Here is a 22745-nt window from a genome sequence, read left to right as displayed (position 1 = left end):
CAGTAATATTGTAAAGTATAATAACAATTGAATTTATAATTATATAGGATTATGTAACGGTTCACAAAATTCACGGTTCAATCACTGTCTGTTGTTGCATTGAGACTCTGGTAGGGCTTTATTTTGAAATTCTCGTCAGCAAAATAGAGGGAAAACAAACAATATTGACAATATTGTTTATAAAATGTTACTCACCATGTTAATTTATGGTTAATTTGACTGTTCCGTTGCGTTCGCCTCACATACTTGATAATCGTGCCGTAAACATTACCTACGCCAATAGGAGGCGCTTATAATCGTGACGTGCGCCAATGGCAGCTGCAAAGGAGAAGCAATATGGGAAATACCGACTGTTTTAAGGAATAAACGCAGAATTTTTTGTTCTTATCGTGTTTAACACAATCTACACTCGATCGCGCGATGATATCCATCGTGAGAAATCGCAGTTTGAATTTTTTTTTTAGTTACCATCGAAGTGAAAGACAGTTCCACTCTGTCGTATAAATAGCCGCCGAGCGCCTTCTACTATTGTCGTTGAATGCGAACAGGCAGGCACCTGCCCATTGATCGCTAGAAAGGATCGGCTGATCTGGGCAGGTATACTGCCTTCGCAACGCGACGATTTTTTCTTTCTTTATTTAATAATACATTTAAATAGTCCAAGTAATGTACACTGTACACCAGTGGTCATATGTTTATTTTGTGTGACATGACACCTATTGGTGTTGCCTATGAACAGTGCTAATTCAGGTTAAGAAACACTGTGACAGAGGCAAAAAAAACATGAGGTAGAGCGGTCAAAGTAAACAATAGGAAAGCAATGGATCGCCATGACAGCTCGGAAAGCTGGGGGAATTGTAGTCTAAATGTTTACTCGTATGTCGTATGATATATATATATATATATATATATGTATATATATATATATAACGTATATATAATTCATATATATGATGATATCATATAATTATGAGCCTGAAATGAAGCCAAGTGAGAAGGACAGGCCAGGGTTAGACAGAACAACTGTGAGTTGTGGTGTGAGGAGAACAGTGTTAGCTTATAGATGTATTCACGTTAGCCGACGATATGTACAACACTATGCTCAGATCATAATACTGTACAGATTATTATCATCATGTATCAGGCAATAGCAAAGCTAGTACTTAGACCCTTACCTGCATGTGTTATGTGTGTCAGCCATTAGGAGACAGTTTCCAGAGGAAGGGGGACTTTATAAAGGCTTTGAATTGACCCATGTGGTGACGATGAATAAAAAAAATGATCACAATCACAACTGTCTTACTGTACAAAAACTTTATATGTAGAAACAGCCAACACAAACATTAAAGTCGGTTTTTACAGATTGAAAATGAATTATAGAACGTAATAAATTATATTTATAATAATAATAACAATAGTGTCTTCTGCAGACTAATAACAAACACATAAATGCAGTACATTACAAGTTTATGTAGGATATGTTCATTAATTAAATTAAGACAAGGCACATTTTGTAAAACAGATGTACAATGTCTGACGGATCCGTGAGCGTCATGTTTCCCGCCGGCGGCCGAACCACATGCTGATGGCGGACCGTCACCGCGGGCGACCCGATGAAGGAGCCGGGACAGTGTCCACATATCGCCGGGATTATAATCATCCGGTCTATGGTGAACGCTACACACTACCGCGTTTTTCAAAGCAGAAGCAGAAGTGAAGTCCCGTCTCTTACCCGGCACAAAACGCACACAGGCACGGAAGATCGCACCGTCCTTTTATTCGGAAACCTGTGGACTCGATGTCCTGACAGGCCATAATTCACAATCATTTACCACGACGATGATTAATTGAAATACAATAAGCACCGAAAACACACTGAATCATGACCGCTCCAACTGAATACCAACCTATCTCTGCACTGAGCGCGAACGCAGAGCCAAACGACTACCTCATGTGGCGTCATATGACGCGATGGTGAAAAAAAGCGTTTTTTCAACACGGTCAAGGAAACTGTCACGTTTTCTATTAAATTTGTGCCCTTATGTCTTGCAAAACAATTTTTAATCCTGCATTTACTTTTCATATGGTATTTTCATACAAGGTTATATTAATAAAAAAATAAATAAAAAAAACCTGCAACATGGGCTTTAACATACACCAACAAGAGCAACACTCCAAGTCTGGTCACACAACAGTCTCAGGCTCAGGCTCTTGGGAGAAGAAATCTCTCCCAATCTCTCTCTCTCTCTCTCTCCCCGGCTCTGCTTAAATACTGGATCCTCTTGCCATTGATGAGGAACAGCTGGTAGGTCCCATCACCTAGATTAGGACAGGGAGGAGCACAAGAAAATTGGACAAAACATACAACAAAACTACAACTCCCAGCAGGCCGTTGGGTCCATTGGCAGCACGCACACACACTCAATAAATCAATGAATGACACTTACACATTATAAAACACAAATGCATACACATCCACCAGTCAAATTAAATCATTAAAGGAAAATCCATCTTTGCAGTGCATACACAGAAGTGGCATTAATGTATTTTCACTGCATTTACAATTGCATAAATAAAGCTATGAGATCGTCACAATTAGAAATCAGGGGGAAAAAATAAAAATAATACTTTTAATATATGTCCAAATAGAAACTGTAATTTAAAATTGTAATAATATATCACAATACTGTAGTTTACAGCCTAGGCTACTATATTTTAATCAAATAAATGCAGGCTGGGGGAGCAGCAAGAGACTTATTTCAAAAACATGAAAAAAATCCACCTGACACACACACACACACACACACACACACACACACACACACACACAAGTTTCAAGTTTTGAAAAATACAACAACAAACAGTAATATTGTAAAGTATAATAACAATTGAATTTATAATTATATAGGATTATGTAACGGTTCACAAAATTCACGGTTCAATCACTGTCTGTTGTTGCATTGAGACTCTGGTAGGGCTTTATTTTGAAATTCTCGTCAGCAAAATAGAGGGAAAACAAACAATATTGACAATATTGTTTATAAAATGTTACTCACCATGTTAATTTATGGTTAATTTGACTGTTCCGTTGCGTTCGCCTCACATACTTGATAATCGTGCCGTAAACATTACCTACGCCAATAGGAGGCGCTTATAATCGTGACGTGCGCCAATGGCAGCTGCAAAGGAGAAGCAATATGGGAAATACCGACTGTTTTAAGGAATAAACGCAGAATTTTTTGTTCTTATCGTGTTTAACACAATCTACACTCGATCGCGCGATGATATCCATCGTGAGAAATCGCAGTTTGAATTTTTTTTTTAGTTACCATCGAAGTGAAAGACAGTTCCACTCTGTCGTATAAATAGCCGCCGAGCGCCTTCTACTATTGTCGTTGAATGCGAACAGGCAGGCACCTGCCCATTGATCGCTAGAAAGGATCGGCTGATCTGGGCAGGTATACTGCCTTCGCAACGCGACGATTTTTTCTTTCTTTATTTAATAATACATTTAAATAGTCCAAGTAATGTACACTGTACACCAGTGGTCATATGTTTATTTTGTGTGACATGACACCTATTGGTGTTGCCTATGAACAGGGCTAATTCAGGTTAAGAAACACTGTGACAGAGGCAAAAAAAACATGAGGTAGAGCGGTCAAAGTAAACAATAGGAAAGCAATGGATCGCCATGACAGCTCGGAAAGCTGGGGGAATTGTAGTCTAAATGTTTACTCGTATGTCGTATGATATATATATATATATATATATATATGTATATATATATATATAACGTATATATAATTCATATATATGATGATATCATATAATTATGAGCCTGAAATGAAGCCAAGTGAGAAGGACAGGCCAGGGTTAGACAGAACAACTGTGAGTTGTGGTGTGAGGAGAACAGTGTTAGCTTATAGATGTATTCACGTTAGCCGACGATATGTACAACACTATGCTCAGATCATAATACTGTACAGATTATTATCATCATGTATCAGGCAATAGCAAAGCTAGTACTTAGACCCTTACCTGCATGTGTTATGTGTGTCAGCCATTAGGAGACAGTTTCCAGAGGAAGGGGGACTTTATAAAGGCTTTGAATTGACCCATGTGGTGACGATGAATAAAAAAAATGATCACAATCACAACTGTCTTACTGTACAAAAACTTTATATGTAGAAACAGCCAACACAAACATTAAAGTCGGTTTTTACAGATTGAAAATGAATTATAGAACGTAATAAATTATATTTATAATAATAATAACAATAGTGTCTTCTGCAGACTAATAACAAACACATAAATGCAGTACATTACAAGTTTATGTAGGATATGTTCATTAATTAAATTAAGACAAGGCACATTTTGTAAAACAGATGTACAATGTCTGACGGATCCGTGAGCGTCATGTTTCCCGCCGGCGGCCGAACCACATGCTGATGGCGGACCGTCACCGCGGGCGACCCGATGAAGGAGCCGGGACAGTGTCCACATATCGCCGGGATTATAATCATCCGGTCTATGGTGAACGCTACACACTACCGCGTTTTTCAAAGCAGAAGCAGAAGTGAAGTCCCGTCTCTTACCCGGCACAAAACGCACACAGGCACGGAAGATCGCACCGTCCTTTTATTCGGAAACCTGTGGACTCGATGTCCTGACAGGCCATAATTCACAATCATTTACCACGACGATGATTAATTGAAATACAATAAGCACCGAAAACACACTGAATCATGACCGCTCCAACTGAATACCAACCTATCTCTGCACTGAGCGCGAACGCAGAGCCAAACGACTACCTCATGTGGCGTCATATGACGCGATGGTGAAAAAAAGCGTTTTTTCAACACGGTCAAGGAAACTGTCACGTTTTCTATTAAATTTGTGCCCTTATGTCTTGCAAAACAATTTTTAATCCTGCATTTACTTTTCATATGGTATTTTCATACAAGGTTATATTAATAAAAAAATAAATAAAAAAAACCTGCAACATGGGCTTTAACATACACCAACAAGAGCAACACTCCAAGTCTGGTCACACAACAGTCTCAGGCTCAGGCTCTTGGGAGAAGAAATCTCTCCCAATCTCTCTCTCTCTCTCTCTCCCCGGCTCTGCTTAAATACTGGATCCTCTTGCCATTGATGAGGAACAGCTGGTAGGTCCCATCACCTAGATTAGGACAGGGAGGAGCACAAGAAAATTGGACAAAACATACAACAAAACTACAACTCCCAGCAGGCCGTTGGGTCCATTGGCAGCACGCACACACACTCAATAAATCAATGAATGACACTTACACATTATAAAACACAAATGCATACACATCCACCAGTCAAATTAAATCATTAAAGGAAAATCCATCTTTGCAGTGCATACACAGAAGTGGCATTAATGTATTTTCACTGCATTTACAATTGCATAAATAAAGCTATGAGATCGTCACAATTAGAAATCAGGGGGAAAAAATAAAAATAATACTTTTAATATATGTCCAAATAGAAACTGTAATTTAAAATTGTAATAATATATCACAATACTGTAGTTTACAGCCTAGGCTACTATATTTTAATCAAATAAATGCAGGCTGGGGGAGCAGCAAGAGACTTATTTCAAAAACATGAAAAAAATCCACCTGACACACACACACACACACACACACACACACACACACACACACACACACAAGTTTCAAGTTTTGAAAAATACAACAACAAACAGTAATATTGTAAAGTATAATAACAATTGAATTTATAATTATATAGGATTATGTAACGGTTCACAAAATTCACGGTTCAATCACTGTCTGTTGTTGCATTGAGACTCTGGTAGGGCTTTATTTTGAAATTCTCGTCAGCAAAATAGAGGGAAAACAAACAATATTGACAATATTGTTTATAAAATGTTACTCACCATGTTAATTTATGGTTAATTTGACTGTTCCGTTGCGTTCGCCTCACATACTTGATAATCGTGCCGTAAACATTACCTACGCCAATAGGAGGCGCTTATAATCGTGACGTGCGCCAATGGCAGCTGCAAAGGAGAAGCAATATGGGAAATACTGACTGTTTTAAGGAATAAACGCAGAATTTTTTGTTCTTATCGTGTTTAACACAATCTACACTCGATCGCGCGATGATATCCATCGTGAGAAATCGCAGTTTGAATTTTTTTTTTAGTTACCATCGAAGTGAAAGACAGTTCCACTCTGTGGTATAAATAGCCGCCGAGCGCCTTCTACTATTGTCGTTGAATGCGAACAGGCAGGCACCTGCCCATTGATCGCTAGAAAGGATCGGCTGATCTGGGCAGGTATACTGCCTTCGCAACGCGACGATTTTTTCTTTCTTTATTTAATAATACATTTAAATAGTCCAAGTAATGTACACTGTACACCAGTGGTCATATGTTTATTTTGTGTGACATGACACCTATTGGTGTTGCCTATGAACAGTGCTAATTCAGGTTAAGAAACACTGTGACAGAGGCAAAAAAAACATGAGGTAGAGCGGTCAAAGTAAACAATAGGAAAGCAATGGATCGCCATGACAGCTCGGAAAGCTGGGGGAATTGTAGTCTAAATGTTTACTCGTATGTCGTATGATATATATATATATATATATATATATATATATAACGTATATATAATTCATATATATGATGATATCATATAATTATGAGCCTGAAATGAAGCCAAGTGAGAAGGACAGGCCAGGGTTAGACAGAACAACTGTGAGTTGTGGTGTGAGGAGAACAGTGTTAGCTTATAGATGTATTCACGTTAGCCGACGATATGTACAACACTATGCTCAGATCATAATACTGTACAGATTATTATCATCATGTATCAGGCAATAGCAAAGCTAGTACTTAGACCCTTACCTGCATGTGTTATGTGTGTCAGCCATTAGGAGACAGTTTCCAGAGGAAGGGGGACTTTATAAAGGCTTTGAATTGACCCATTTGGTGACGATGAATAAAAAAAATGATCACAATCACAACTGTCTTACTGTACAAAAACTTTATATGTAGAAACAGCCAACACAAACATTAAAGTCGGTTTTTACAGATTGAAAATGAATTATAGAACGTAATAAATTATATTTATAATAATAATAACAATAGTGTCTTCTGCAGACTAATAACAAACACATAAATGCAGTACATTACAAGTTTATGTAGGATATGTTCATTAATTAAATTAAGACAAGGCACATTTTGTAAAACAGATGTACAATGTCTGACGGATCCGTGAGCGTCATGTTTCCCGCCGGCGGCCGAACCACATGCTGATGGCGGACCGTCACCGCGGGCGACCCGATGAAGGAGCCGGGACAGTGTCCACATATCGCCGGGATTATAATCATCCGGTCTATGGTGAACGCTACACACTACCGCGTTTTTCAAAGCAGAAGCAGAAGTGAAGTCCCGTCTCTTACCCGGCACAAAACGCACACAGGCACGGAAGATCGCACCGTCCTTTTATTCGGAAACCTGTGGACTCCTGACAGGCCATAATTCACAATCATTTACCACGACGATGATTAATTGAAATACAATAAGCACCGAAAACACACTGAATCATGACCGCTCCAACTGAATACCAACCTATCTCTGCACTGAGCGCGAACGCAGAGCCAAACGACTACCTCATGTGGCGTCATATGACGCGATGGTGAAAAAAAGCGTTTTTTCAACACGGTCAAGGAAACTGTCACGTTTTCTATTAAATTTGTGCCCTTATGTCTTGCAAAACAATTTTTAATCCTGCATTTACTTTTCATATGGTATTTTCATACAAGGTTATATTAATAAAAAATAAAATAAAAAAAACCTGCAACATGGGCTTTAACATACACCAACAAGAGCAACACTCCAAGTCTGGTCACACAACAGTCTCAGGCTCTTGGGAGAAGAAATCTCTCCCAATCTCTCTCTCTCTCTCTCTCTCCCCGGCTCTGCTTAAATACTGGATCCTCTTGCCATTGATGAGGAACAGCTGGTAGGTCCCATCACCTAGATTAGGACAGGGAGGAGCACAAGAAAATTGGACAAAACATACAACAAAACTACAACTCCCAGCAGGCCGTTGGGTCCATTGGCAGCACGCACACACACTCAATAAATCAATGAATGACACTTACACATTATAAAACACAAATGCATACACATCCACCAGTCAAATTAAATCATTAAAGGAAAATCCATCTTTGCAGTGCATACACAGAAGTGGCATTAATGTATTTTCACTGCATTTACAATTGCATAAATAAAGCTATGAGATCGTCACAATTAGAAATCAGGGGGAAAAAATAAAAATAATACTTTTAATATATGTCCAAATAGAAACTGTAATTTAAAATTGTAATAATATATCACAATACTGTAGTTTACAGCCTAGGCTACTATATTTTAATCAAATAAATGCAGGCTGGGGGAGCAGCAAGAGACTTATTTCAAAAACATGAAAAAAATCCACCTGACACACACACACACACACACACACACACACACACACACACACACACACACACACACACACACACACACAAGTTTCAAGTTTTGAAAAATACAACAACAAACAGTAATATTGTAAAGTATAATAACAATTGAATTTATAATTATATAGGATTATGTAACGGTTCACAAAATTCACGGTTCAATCACTGTCTGTTGTTGCATTGAGACTCTGGTAGGGCTTTATTTTGAAATTCTCGTCAGCAAAATAGAGGGAAAACAAACAATATTGACAATATTGTTTATAAAATGTTACTCACCATGTTAATTTATGGTTAATTTGACTGTTCCGTTGCGTTCGCCTCACATACTTGATAATCGTGCCGTAAACATTACCTACGCCAATAGGAGGCGCTTATAATCGTGACGTGCGCCAATGGCAGCTGCAAAGGAGAAGCAATATGGGAAATACCGACTGTTTTAAGGAATAAACGCAGAATTTTTTGTTCTTATCGTGTTTAACACAATCTACACTCGATCGCGCGATGATATCCATCGTGAGAAATCGCAGTTTGAATTTTTTTTTTAGTTACCATCGAAGTGAAAGACAGTTCCACTCTGTGGTATAAATAGCCGCCGAGCGCCTTCTACTATTGTCGTTGAATGCGAACAGGCAGGCACCTGCCCATTGATCGCTAGAAAGGATCGGCTGATCTGGGCAGGTATACTGCCTTCGCAACGCGACGATTTTTTCTTTCTTTATTTAATAATACATTTAAATAGTCCAAGTAATGTACACTGTACACCAGTGGTCATATGTTTATTTTGTGTGACATGACACCTATTGGTGTTGCCTATGAACAGTGCTAATTCAGGTTAAGAAACACTGTGACAGAGGCAAAAAAAACATGAGGTAGAGCGGTCAAAGTAAACAATAGGAAAGCAATGGATCGCCATGACAGCTCGGAAAGCTGGGGGAATTGTAGTCTAAATGTTTACTCGTATGTCGTATGATATATATATATATATATATATATATATATATATATAACGTATATATAATTCATATATATGATGATATCATATAATTATGAGCCTGAAATGAAGCCAAGTGAGAAGGACAGGCCAGGGTTAGACAGAACAACTGTGAGTTGTGGTGTGAGGAGAACAGTGTTAGCTTATAGATGTATTCACGTTAGCCGACGATATGTACAACACTATGCTCAGATCATAATACTGTACAGATTATTATCATCATGTATCAGGCAATAGCAAAGCTAGTACTTAGACCCTTACCTGCATGTGTTATGTGTGTCAGCCATTAGGAGACAGTTTCCAGAGGAAGGGGGACTTTATAAAGGCTTTGAATTGACCCATTTGGTGACGATGAATAAAAAAAATGATCACAATCACAACTGTCTTACTGTACAAAAACTTTATATGTAGAAACAGCCAACACAAACATTAAAGTCGGTTTTTACAGATTGAAAATGAATTATAGAACGTAATAAATTATATTTATAATAATAATAACAATAGTGTCTTCTGCAGACTAATAACAAACACATAAATGCAGTACATTACAAGTTTATGTAGGATATGTTCATTAATTAAATTAAGACAAGGCACATTTTGTAAAACAGATGTACAATGTCTGACGGATCCGTGAGCGTCATGTTTCCCGCCGGCGGCCGAACCACATGCTGATGGCGGACCGTCACCGCGGGCGACCCGATGAAGGAGCCGGGACAGTGTCCACATATCGCCGGGATTATAATCATCCGGTCTATGGTGAACGCTACACACTACCGCGTTTTTCAAAGCAGAAGCAGAAGTGAAGTCCCGTCTCTTACCCGGCACAAAACGCACACAGGCACGGAAGATCGCACCGTCCTTTTATTCGGAAACCTGTGGACTCGATGTCCTGACAGGCCATAATTCACAATCATTTACCACGACGATGATTAATTGAAATACAATAAGCACCGAAAACACACTGAATCATGACCGCTCCAACTGAATACCAACCTATCTCTGCACTGAGCGCGAACGCAGAGCCAAACGACTACCTCATGTGGCGTCATATGACGCGATGGTGAAAAAAAGCGTTTTTTCAACACGGTCAAGGAAACTGTCACGTTTTCTATTAAATTTGTGCCCTTATGTCTTGCAAAACAATTTTTAATCCTGCATTTACTTTTCATATGGTATTTTCATACAAGGTTATATTAATAAAAAATAAAATAAAAAAAACCTGCAACATGGGCTTTAACATACACCAACAAGAGCAACACTCCAAGTCTGGTCACACAACAGTCTCAGGCTCTTGGGAGAAGAAATCTCTCCCAATCTCTCTCTCTCTCTCTCTCTCCCGGCTCTGCTTAAATACTGGATCCTCTTGCCATTGATGAGGAACAGCTGGTAGGTCCCATCACCTAGATTAGGACAGGGAGGAGCACAAGAAAATTGGACAAAACATACAACAAAACTACAACTCCCAGCAGGCCGTTGGGTCCATTGGCAGCACGCACACACACTCAATAAATCAATGAATGACACTTACACATTATAAAACACAAATGCATACACATCCACCAGTCAAATTAAATCATTAAAGGAAAATCCATCTTTGCAGTGCATACACAGAAGTGGCATTAATGTATTTTCACTGCATTTACAATTGCATAAATAAAGCTATGAGATCGTCACAATTAGAAATCAGGGGGAAAAAATAAAAATAATACTTTTAATATATGTCCAAATAGAAACTGTAATTTAAAATTGTAATAATATATCACAATACTGTAGTTTACAGCCTAGGCTACTATATTTTAATCAAATAAATGCAGGCTGGGGGAGCAGCAAGAGACTTATTTCAAAAACATGAAAAAAATCCACCTGACACACACACACACACACACACACACACACACACACACACACACACACACACACACACACACACACACACAAGTTTCAAGTTTTGAAAAATACAACAACAAACAGTAATATTGTAAAGTATAATAACAATTGAATTTATAATTATATAGGATTATGTAACGGTTCACAAAATTCACGGTTCAATCACTGTCTGTTGTTGCATTGAGACTCTGGTAGGGCTTTATTTTGAAATTCTCGTCAGCAAAATAGAGGGAAAACAAACAATATTGACAATATTGTTTATAAAATGTTACTCACCATGTTAATTTATGGTTAATTTGACTGTTCCGTTGCGTTCGCCTCACATACTTGATAATCGTGCCGTAAACATTACCTACGCCAATAGGAGGCGCTTATAATCGTGACGTGCGCCAATGGCAGCTGCAAAGGAGAAGCAATATGGGAAATACCGACTGTTTTAAGGAATAAACGCAGAATTTTTTGTTCTTATCGTGTTTAACACAATCTACACTCGATCGCGCGATGATATCCATCGTGAGAAATCGCAGTTTGAATTTTTTTTTTAGTTACCATCGAAGTGAAAGACAGTTCCACTCTGTGGTATAAATAGCCGCCGAGCGCCTTCTACTATTGTCGTTGAATGCGAACAGGCAGGCACCTGCCCATTGATCGCTAGAAAGGATCGGCTGATCTGGGCAGGTATACTGCCTTCGCAACGCGACGATTTTTTCTTTCTTTATTTAATAATACATTTAAATAGTCCAAGTAATGTACACTGTACACCAGTGGTCATATGTTTATTTTGTGTGACATGACACCTATTGGTGTTGCCTATGAACAGTGCTAATTCAGGTTAAGAAACACTGTGACAGAGGCAAAAAAAACATGAGGTAGAGCGGTCAAAGTAAACAATAGGAAAGCAATGGATCGCCATGACAGCTCGGAAAGCTGGGGGAATTGTAGTCTAAATGTTTACTCGTATGTCGTATGATATATATATATATATATATATATATATGTATATATATATATATAACGTATATATAATTCATATATATGATGATATCATATAATTATGAGCCTGAAATGAAGCCAAGTGAGAAGGACAGGCCAGGGTTAGACAGAACAACTGTGAGTTGTGGTGTGAGGAGAACAGTGTTAGCTTATAGATGTATTCACGTTAGCCGACGATATGTACAACACTATGCTCAGATCATAATACTGTACAGATTATTATCATCATGTATCAGGCAATAGCAAAGCTAGTACTTAGACCCTTACCTGCATGTGTTATGTGTGTCAGCCATTAGGAGACAGTTTCCAGAGGAAGGGGGGGACTTTATAAAGGCTTTGAATTGACCCATTTGGTGACGATGAATAAAAAAAATGATCACAATCACAACTGTCTTACTGTACAAAAACTTTATATGTAGAAACAGCCAACACAAACATTAAAGTCGGTTTTTACAGATTGAAAATGAATTATAGAACGTAATAAATTATATTTATAATAATAATAACAATAGTGTCTTCTGCAGACTAATAACAAACACATAAATGCAGTACATTACAAGTTTATGTAGGATATGTTCATTAATTAAATTAAGACAAGGCACATTTTGTAAAACAGATGTACAATGTCTGACGGATCCGTGAGCGTCATGTTTCCCGCCGGCGGCCGAACCACATGCTGATGGCGGACCGTCACCGCGGGCGACCCGATGAAGGAGCCGGGACAGTGTCCACATATCGCCGGGATTATAATCATCCGGTCTATGGTGAACGCTACACACTACCGCGTTTTTCAAAGCAGAAGCAGAAGTGAAGTCCCGTCTCTTACCCGGCACAAAACGCACACAGGCACGGAAGATCGCACCGTCCTTTTATTCGGAAACCTGTGGACTCGATGTCCTGACAGGCCATAATTCACAATCATTTACCACGACGATGATTAATTGAAATACAATAAGCACCGAAAACACACTGAATCATGACCGCTCCAACTGAATACCAACCTATCTCTGCACTGAGCGCGAACGCAGAGCCAAACGACTACCTCATGTGGCGTCATATGACGCGATGGTGAAAAAAAGCGTTTTTTCAACACGGTCAAGGAAACTGTCACGTTTTCTATTAAATTTGTGCCCTTATGTCTTGCAAAACAATTTTTAATCCTGCATTTACTTTTCATATGGTATTTTCATACAAGGTTATATTAATAAAAAATAAAATAAAAAAAACCTGCAACATGGGCTTTAACATACACCAACAAGAGCAACACTCCAAGTCTGGTCACACAACAGTCTCAGGCTCTTGGGAGAAGAAATCTCTCCCAATCTCTCTCTCTCTCTCTCTCTCCCGGCTCTGCTTAAATACTGGATCCTCTTGCCATTGATGAGGAACAGCTGGTAGGTCCCATCACCTAGATTAGGACAGGGAGGAGCACAAGAAAATTGGACAAAACATACAACAAAACTACAACTCCCAGCAGGCCGTTGGGTCCATTGGCAGCACGCACACACACTCAATAAATCAATGAATGACACTTACACATTATAAAACACAAATGCATACACATCCACCAGTCAAATTAAATCATTAAAGGAAAATCCATCTTTGCAGTGCATACACAGAAGTGGCATTAATGTATTTTCACTGCATTTACAATTGCATAAATAAAGCTATGAGATCGTCACAATTAGAAATCAGGGGGAAAAAATAAAAATAATACTTTTAATATATGTCCAAATAGAAACTGTAATTTAAAATTGTAATAATATATCACAATACTGTAGTTTACAGCCTAGGCTACTATATTTTAATCAAATAAATGCAGGCTGGGGGAGCAGCAAGAGACTTATTTCAAAAACATGAAAAAAATCCACCTGACACACACACACACACACACACACACACACACACACACACACACACACACACACACACACACACAGTTTCAAGTTTTGAAAAATACAACAACAAACAGTAATATTGTAAAGTATAATAACAATTGAATTTATAATTATATAGGATTATGTAACGGTTCACAAAATTCACGGTTCAATCACTGTCTGTTGTTGCATTGAGACTCTGGTAGGGCTTTATTTTGAAATTCTCGTCAGCAAAATAGAGGGAAAACAAACAATATTGACAATATTGTTTATAAAATGTTACTCACCATGTTAATTTATGGTTAATTTGACTGTTCCGTTGCGTTCGCCTCACATACTTGATAATCGTGCCGTAAACATTACCTACGCCAATAGGAGGCGCTTATAATCGTGACGTGCGCCAATGGCAGCTGCAAAGGAGAAGCAATATGGGAAATACCGACTGTTTTAAGGAATAAACGCAGAATTTTTTGTTCTTATCGTGTTTAACACAATCTACACTCGATCGCGCGATGATATCCATCGTGAGAAATCGCAGTTTGAATTTTTTTTTTAGTTACCATCGAAGTGAAAGACAGTTCCACTCTGTGGTATAAATAGCCGCCGAGCGCCTTCTACTATTGTCGTTGAATGCGAACAGGCAGGCACCTGCCCATTGATCGCTAGAAAGGATCGGCTGATCTGGGCAGGTATACTGCCTTCGCAACGCGACGATTTTTTCTTTCTTTATTTAATAATACATTTAAATAGTCCAAGTAATGTACACTGTACACCAGTGGTCATATGTTTATTTTGTGTGACATGACACCTATTGGTGTTGCCTATGAACAGTGCTAATTCAGGTTAAGAAACACTGTGACAGAGGCAAAAAAAACATGAGGTAGAGCGGTCAAAGTAAACAATAGGAAAGCAATGGATCGCCATGACAGCTCGGAAAGCTGGGGGAATTGTAGTCTAAATGTTTACTCGTATGTCGTATGATATATATATATATATATATATATATATGTATATATATATATATAACGTATATATAATTCATATATATGATGATATCATATAATTATGAGCCTGAAATGAAGCCAAGTGAGAAGGACAGGCCAGGGTTAGACAGAACAACTGTGAGTTGTGGTGTGAGGAGAACAGTGTTAGCTTATAGATGTATTCACGTTAGCCGACGATATGTACAACACTATGCTCAGATCATAATACTGTACAGATTATTATCATCATGTATCAGGCAATAGCAAAGCTAGTACTTAGACCCTTACCTGCATGTGTTATGTGTGTCAGCCATTAGGAGACAGTTTCCAGAGGAAGGGGGACTTTATAAAGGCTTTGAATTGACCCATTTGGTGACGATGAATAAAAAAAATGATCACAATCACAACTGTCTTACTGTACAAAAACTTTATATGTAGAAACAGCCAACACAAACATTAAAGTCGGTTTTTACAGATTGAAAATGAATTATAGAACGTAATAAATTATATTTATAATAATAATAACAATAGTGTCTTCTGCAGACTAATAACAAACACATAAATGCAGTACATTACAAGGATATGTTCATTAATTAAATTAAGACAAGGCACATTTTGTAAAACAGATGTACAATGTCTGACGGATCCGTGAGCGTCATGTTTCCCGCCGGCGGCCGAACCACATGCTGATGGCGGACCGTCACCGCGGGCGACCCGATGAAGGAGCCGGGACAGTGTCCACATATCGCCGGGATTATAATCATCCGGTCTATGGTGAACGCTACACACTACCGCGTTTTTCAAAGCAGAAGCAGAAGTGAAGTCCCGTCTCTTACCCGGCACAAAACGCACACAGGCACGGAAGATCGCACCGTCCTTTTATTCGGAAACCTGTGGACTCGATGTCCTGACAGGCCATAATTCACAATCATTTACCACGACGATGATTAATTGAAATACAATAAGCACCGAAAACACACTGAATCATGACCGCTCCAACTGAATACCAACCTATCTCTGCACTGAGCGCGAACGCAGAGCCAAACGACTACCTCATGTGGCGTCATATGACGCGATGGTGAAAAAAAGCGTTTTTTCAACACGGTCAAGGAAACTGTCACGTTTTCTATTAAATTTGTGCCCTTATGTCTTGCAAAACAATTTTTAATCCTGCATTTACTTTTCATATGGTATTTTCATACAAGGTTATATTAATAAAAAATAAAATAAAAAAAACCTGCAACATGGGCTTTAACATACACCAACAAGAGCAACACTCCAAGTCTGGTCACACAACAGTCTCAGGCTCTTGGGAGAAGAAATCTCTCCCAATCTCTCTCTCTCTCTCTCTCTCCCCGGCTCTGCTTAAATACTGGATCCTCTTGCCATTGATGAGGAACAGCTGGTAGGTCCCATCACCTAGATTAGGACAGGGAGGAGCACAAGAAAATTGGACAAAACATACAACAAAACTACAACTCCCAGCAGGCCGTTGGGTCCATTGGCAGCACGCACACACACTCAATAAATCAATGAATGACACTTACACATTATAAAACACAAATGCATACACATCCACCAGTCAAATTAAATCATTAAAGGAAAATCCATCTCTTTGCAGTGCATACACAGAAGTGGCATTAATGTATTTTCACTGCATTTACAATTGCATAAATAAAGCTATGAGATCGTCACAATTAGAAATCAGGGGGAAAAAATAAAAATAATACTTTTAATATATGTCCAAATAGAAACTGTAATTTAAAATTGTAATAATATATCACAATACTGTAGTTTACAGCCTAGGCTACTATATTTTAATCAAATAAATGCAGGCTGGGGGAGCAGCAAGAGACTTATTTCAAAAACATGAAAAAAATCCACCTGACACACACACACACACACACACACACACACACACACACACACACACACACACACACACACACACAAGTTTCAAGTTTTGAAAAATACAACAACAAACAGTAATATTGTAAAGTATAATAACAATTGAATTTATAATTATATAGGATTATGTAACGGTTCACAAAATTCACGGTTCAATCACTGTCTGTTGTTGCATTGAGACTCTGGTAGGGCTTTATTTTGAAATTCTCGTCAGCAAAATAGAGGGAAAACAAACAATATTGACAATATTGTTTATAAAATGTTACTCACCATGTTAATTTATGGTTAATTTGACTGTTCCGTTGCGTTCGCCTCACATACTTGATAATCGTGCCGTAAACATTACCTACGCCAATAGGAGGCGCTTATAATCGTGACGTGCGCCAATGGCAGCTGCAAAGGAGAAGCAATATGGGAAATACCGACTGTTTTAAGGAATAAACGCAGAATTTTTTGTTCTTATCGTGTTTAACACAATCTACACTCGATCGCGCGATGATATCCATCGTGAGAAATCGCAGTTTGAATTTTTTTTTTAGTTACCATCGAAGTGAAAGACAGTTCCACTCTGTGGTATAAATAGCCGCCGAGCGCCTTCTACTATTGTCGTTGAATGCGAACAGGCAGGCACCTGCCCATTGATCGCTAGAAAGGATCGGCTGATCTGGGCAGGTATACTGCCTTCGCAACGCGACGATTTTTTCTTTCTTTATTTAATAATACATTTAAATAGTCCAAGTAATGTACACTGTACACCAGTGGTCATATGTTTATTTTGTGTGACATGACACCTATTGGTGTTGCCTATGAACAGTGCTAATTCAGGTTAAGAAACACTGTGACAGAGGCAAAAAAAACATGAGGTAGAGCGGTCAAAGTAAACAATAGGAAAGCAATGGATCGCCATGACAGCTCGGAAAGCTGGGGGAATTGTAGTCTAAATGTTTACTCGTATGTCGTATGATATATATATATATATATATATATATATATATATATATATATAACGTATATATAATTCATATATATGATGATATCATATAATTATGAGCCTGAAATGAAGCCAAGTGAGAAGGACAGGCCAGGGTTAGACAGAACAACTGTGAGTTGTGGTGTGAGGAGAACAGTGTTAGCTTATAGATGTATTCACGTTAGCCGACGATATGTACAACACTATGCTCAGATCATAATACTGTACAGATTATTATCATCATGTATCAGGCAATAGCAAAGCTAGTACTTAGACCCTTACCTGCATGTGTTATGTGTGTCAGCCATTAGGAGACAGTTTCCAGAGGAAGGGGGACTTTATAAAGGCTTTGAATTGACCCATTTGGTGACGATGAATAAAAAAAATGATCACAATCACAACTGTCTTACTGTACAAAAACTTTATATGTAGAAACAGCCAACACAAACATTAAAGTCGGTTTTTACAGATTGAAAATGAATTATAGAACGTAATAAATTATATTTATAATAATAATAACAATAGTGTCTTCTGCAGACTAATAACAAACACATAAATGCAGTACATTACAAGTTTATGTAGGATATGTTCATTAATTAAATTAAGACAAGGCACATTTTGTAAAACAGATGTACAATGTCTGACGGATCCGTGAGCGTCATGTTTCCCGCCGGCGGCCGAACCACATGCTGATGGCGGACCGTCACCGCGGGCGACCCGATGAAGGAGCCGGGACAGTGTCCACATATCGCCGGGATTATAATCATCCGGTCTATGGTGAACGCTACACACTACCGCGTTTTTCAAAGCAGAAGCAGAAGTGAAGTCCCGTCTCTTACCCGGCACAAAACGCACACAGGCACGGAAGATCGCACCGTCCTTTTATTCGGAAACCTGTGGACTCGATGTCCTGACAGGCCATAATTCACAATCATTTACCACGACGATGATTAATTGAAATACAATAAGCACCGAAAACACACTGAATCATGACCGCTCCAACTGAATACCAACCTATCTCTGCACTGAGCGCGAACGCAGAGCCAAACGACTACCTCATGTGGCGTCATATGACGCGATGGTGAAAAAAAGCGTTTTTTCAACACGGTCAAGGAAACTGTCACGTTTTCTATTAAATTTGTGCCCTTATGTCTTGCAAAACAATTTTTAATCCTGCATTTACTTTTCATATGGTATTTTCATACAAGGTTATATTAATAAAAAAATAAATAAAAAAAACCTGCAACATGGGCTTTAACATACACCAACAAGAGCAACACTCCAAGTCTGGTCACACAACAGTCTCAGGCTCTTGGGAGAAGAAATCTCTCCCAATCTCTCTCTCTCTCTCTCTCCCCGGCTCTGCTTAAATACTGGATCCTCTTGCCATTGATGAGGAACAGCTGGTAGGTCCCATCACCTAGATTAGGACAGGGAGGAGCACAAGAAAATTGGACAAAACATACAACAAAACTACAACTCCCAGCAGGCCGTTGGGTCCATTGGCAGCACGCACACACACTCAATAAATCAATGAATGACACTTACACATTATAAAACACAAATGCATACACATCCACCAGTCAAATTAAATCATTAAAGGAAAATCCATCTTTGCAGTGCATACACAGAAGTGGCATTAATGTATTTTCACTGCATTTACAATTGCATAAATAAAGCTATGAGATCGTCACAATTAGAAATCAGGGGGAAAAAATAAAAATAATACTTTTAATATATGTCCAAATAGAAACTGTAATTTAAAATTGTAATAATATATCACAATACTGTAGTTTACAGCCTAGGCTACTATATTTTAATCAAATAAATGCAGGCTGGGGGAGCAGCAAGAGACTTATTTCAAAAACATGAAAAAAATCCACCTGACACACACACACACACACACACACACACACACACACACACACACACACACACACACACAAGTTTCAAGTTTTGAAAAATACAACAACAAACAGTAATATTGTAAAGTATAATAACAATTGAATTTATAATTATATAGGATTATGTAACGGTTCACAAAATTCACGGTTCAATCACTGTCTGTTGTTGCATTGAGACTCTGGTAGGGCTTTATTTTGAAATTCTCGTCAGCAAAATAGAGGGAAAACAAACAATATTGACAATATTGTTTATAAAATGTTACTCACCATGTTAATTTATGGTTAATTTGACTGTTCCGTTGCGTTCGCCTCACATACTTGATAATCGTGCCGTAAACATTACCTACGCCAATAGGAGGCGCTTATAATCGTGACGTGCGCCAATGGCAGCTGCAAAGGAGAAGCAATATGGGAAATACCGACTGTTTTAAGGAATAAACGCAGAATTTTTTGTTCTTATCGTGTTTAACACAATCTACACTCGATCGCGCGATGATATCCATCGTGAGAAATCGCAGTTTGAATTTTTTTTTTAGTTACCATCGAAGTGAAAGACAGTTCCACTCTGTGGTATAAATAGCCGCCGAGCGCCTTCTACTATTGTCGTTGAATGCGAACAGGCAGGCACCTGCCCATTGATCGCTAGAAAGGATCGGCTGATCTGGGCAGGTATACTGCCTTCGCAACGCGACGATTTTTTCTTTCTTTATTTAATAATACATTTAAATAGTCCAAGTAATGTACACTGTACACCAGTGGTCATATGTTTATTTTGTGTGACATGACACCTATTGGTGTTGCCTATGAACAGTGCTAATTCAGGTTAAGAAACACTGTGACAGAGGCAAAAAAAACATGAGGTAGAGCGGTCAAAGTAAACAATAGGAAAGCAATGGATCGCCATGACAGCTCGGAAAGCTGGGGGAATTGTAGTCTAAATGTTTACTCGTATGTCGTATGATATATATATATATATATATATATATATGTATATATATATATATAACGTATATATAATTCATATATATGATGATATCATATAATTATGAGCCTGAAATGAAGCCAAGTGAGAAGGACAGGCCAGGGTTAGACAGAACAACTGTGAGTTGTGGTGTGAGGAGAACAGTGTTAGCTTATAGATGTATTCACGTTAGCCGACGATATGTACAACACTATGCTCAGATCATAATACTGTACAGATTATTATCATCATGTATCAGGCAATAGCAAAGCTAGTACTTAGACCCTTACCTGCATGTGTTATGTGTGTCAGCCATTAGGAGACAGTTTCCAGAGGAAGGGGGACTTTATAAAGGCTTTGAATTGACCCATTTGGTGACGATGAATAAAAAAAATGATCACAATCACAACTGTCTTACTGTACAAAAACTTTATATGTAGAAACAGCCAACACAAACATTAAAGTCGGTTTTTACAGATTGAAAATGAATTATAGAACGTAATAAATTATATTTATAATAATAATAACAATAGTGTCTTCTGCAGACTAATAACAAACACATAAATGCAGTACATTACAAGTTTATGTAGGATATGTTCATTAATTAAATTAAGACAAGGCACATTTTGTAAAACAGATGTACAATGTCTGACGGATCCGTGAGCGTCATGTTTCCCGCCGGCGGCCGAACCACATGCTGATGGCGGACCGTCACCGCGGGCGACCCGATGAAGGAGCCGGGACAGTGTCCACATATCGCCGGGATTATAATCATCCGGTCTATGGTGAACGCTACACACTACCGCGTTTTTCAAAGCAGAAGCAGAAGTGAAGTCCCGTCTCTTACCCGGCACAAAACGCACACAGGCACGGAAGATCGCACCGTCCTTTTATTCGGAAACCTGTGGACTCGATGTCCTGACAGGCCATAATTCACAATCATTTACCACGACGATGATTAATTGAAATACAATAAGCACCGAAAACACACTGAATCATGACCGCTCCAACTGAATACCAACCTATCTCTGCACTGAGCGCGAACGCAGAGCCAAACGACTACCTCATGTGGCGTCATATGACGCGATGGTGAAAAAAAGCGTTTTTTCAACACGGTCAAGGAAACTGTCACGTTTTCTATTAAATTTGTGCCCTTATGTCTTGCAAAACAATTTTTAATCCTGCATTTACTTTTCATATGGTATTTTCATACAAGGTTATATTAATAAAAAAATAAATAAAAAAAACCTGCAACATGGGCTTTAACATACACCAACAAGAGCAACACTCCAAGTCTGGTCACACAACAGTCTCAGGCTCTTGGGAGAAGAAATCTCTCCCAATCTCTCTCTCTCTCTCTCTCCCCGGCTCTGCTTAAATACTGGATCCTCTTGCCATTGATGAGGAACAGCTGGTAGGTCCCATCACCTAGATTAGGACAGGGAGGAGCACAAGAAAATTGGACAAAACATACAACAAAACTACAACTCCCAGCAGGCCGTTGGGTCCATTGGCAGCACGCACACACACTCAATAAATCAATGAATGACACTTACACATTATAAAACACAAATGCATACACATCCACCAGTCAAATTAAATCATTAAAGGAAAATCCATCTTTGCAGTGCATACACAGAAGTGGCATTAATGTATTTTCACTGCATTTACAATTGCATAAATAAAGCTATGAGATCGTCACAATTAGAAATCAGGGGGAAAAAATAAAAATAATACTTTTAATATATGTCCAAATA

This window comes from Leuciscus leuciscus (assembly GCF_965113295.1).
Source record: "Leuciscus leuciscus genome assembly, chromosome: 6".
Taxonomy (NCBI): Eukaryota; Metazoa; Chordata; class Actinopteri; order Cypriniformes; family Leuciscidae; genus Leuciscus; species Leuciscus leuciscus.
Note: the sequence above shows the minus strand (reverse complement) of the source record.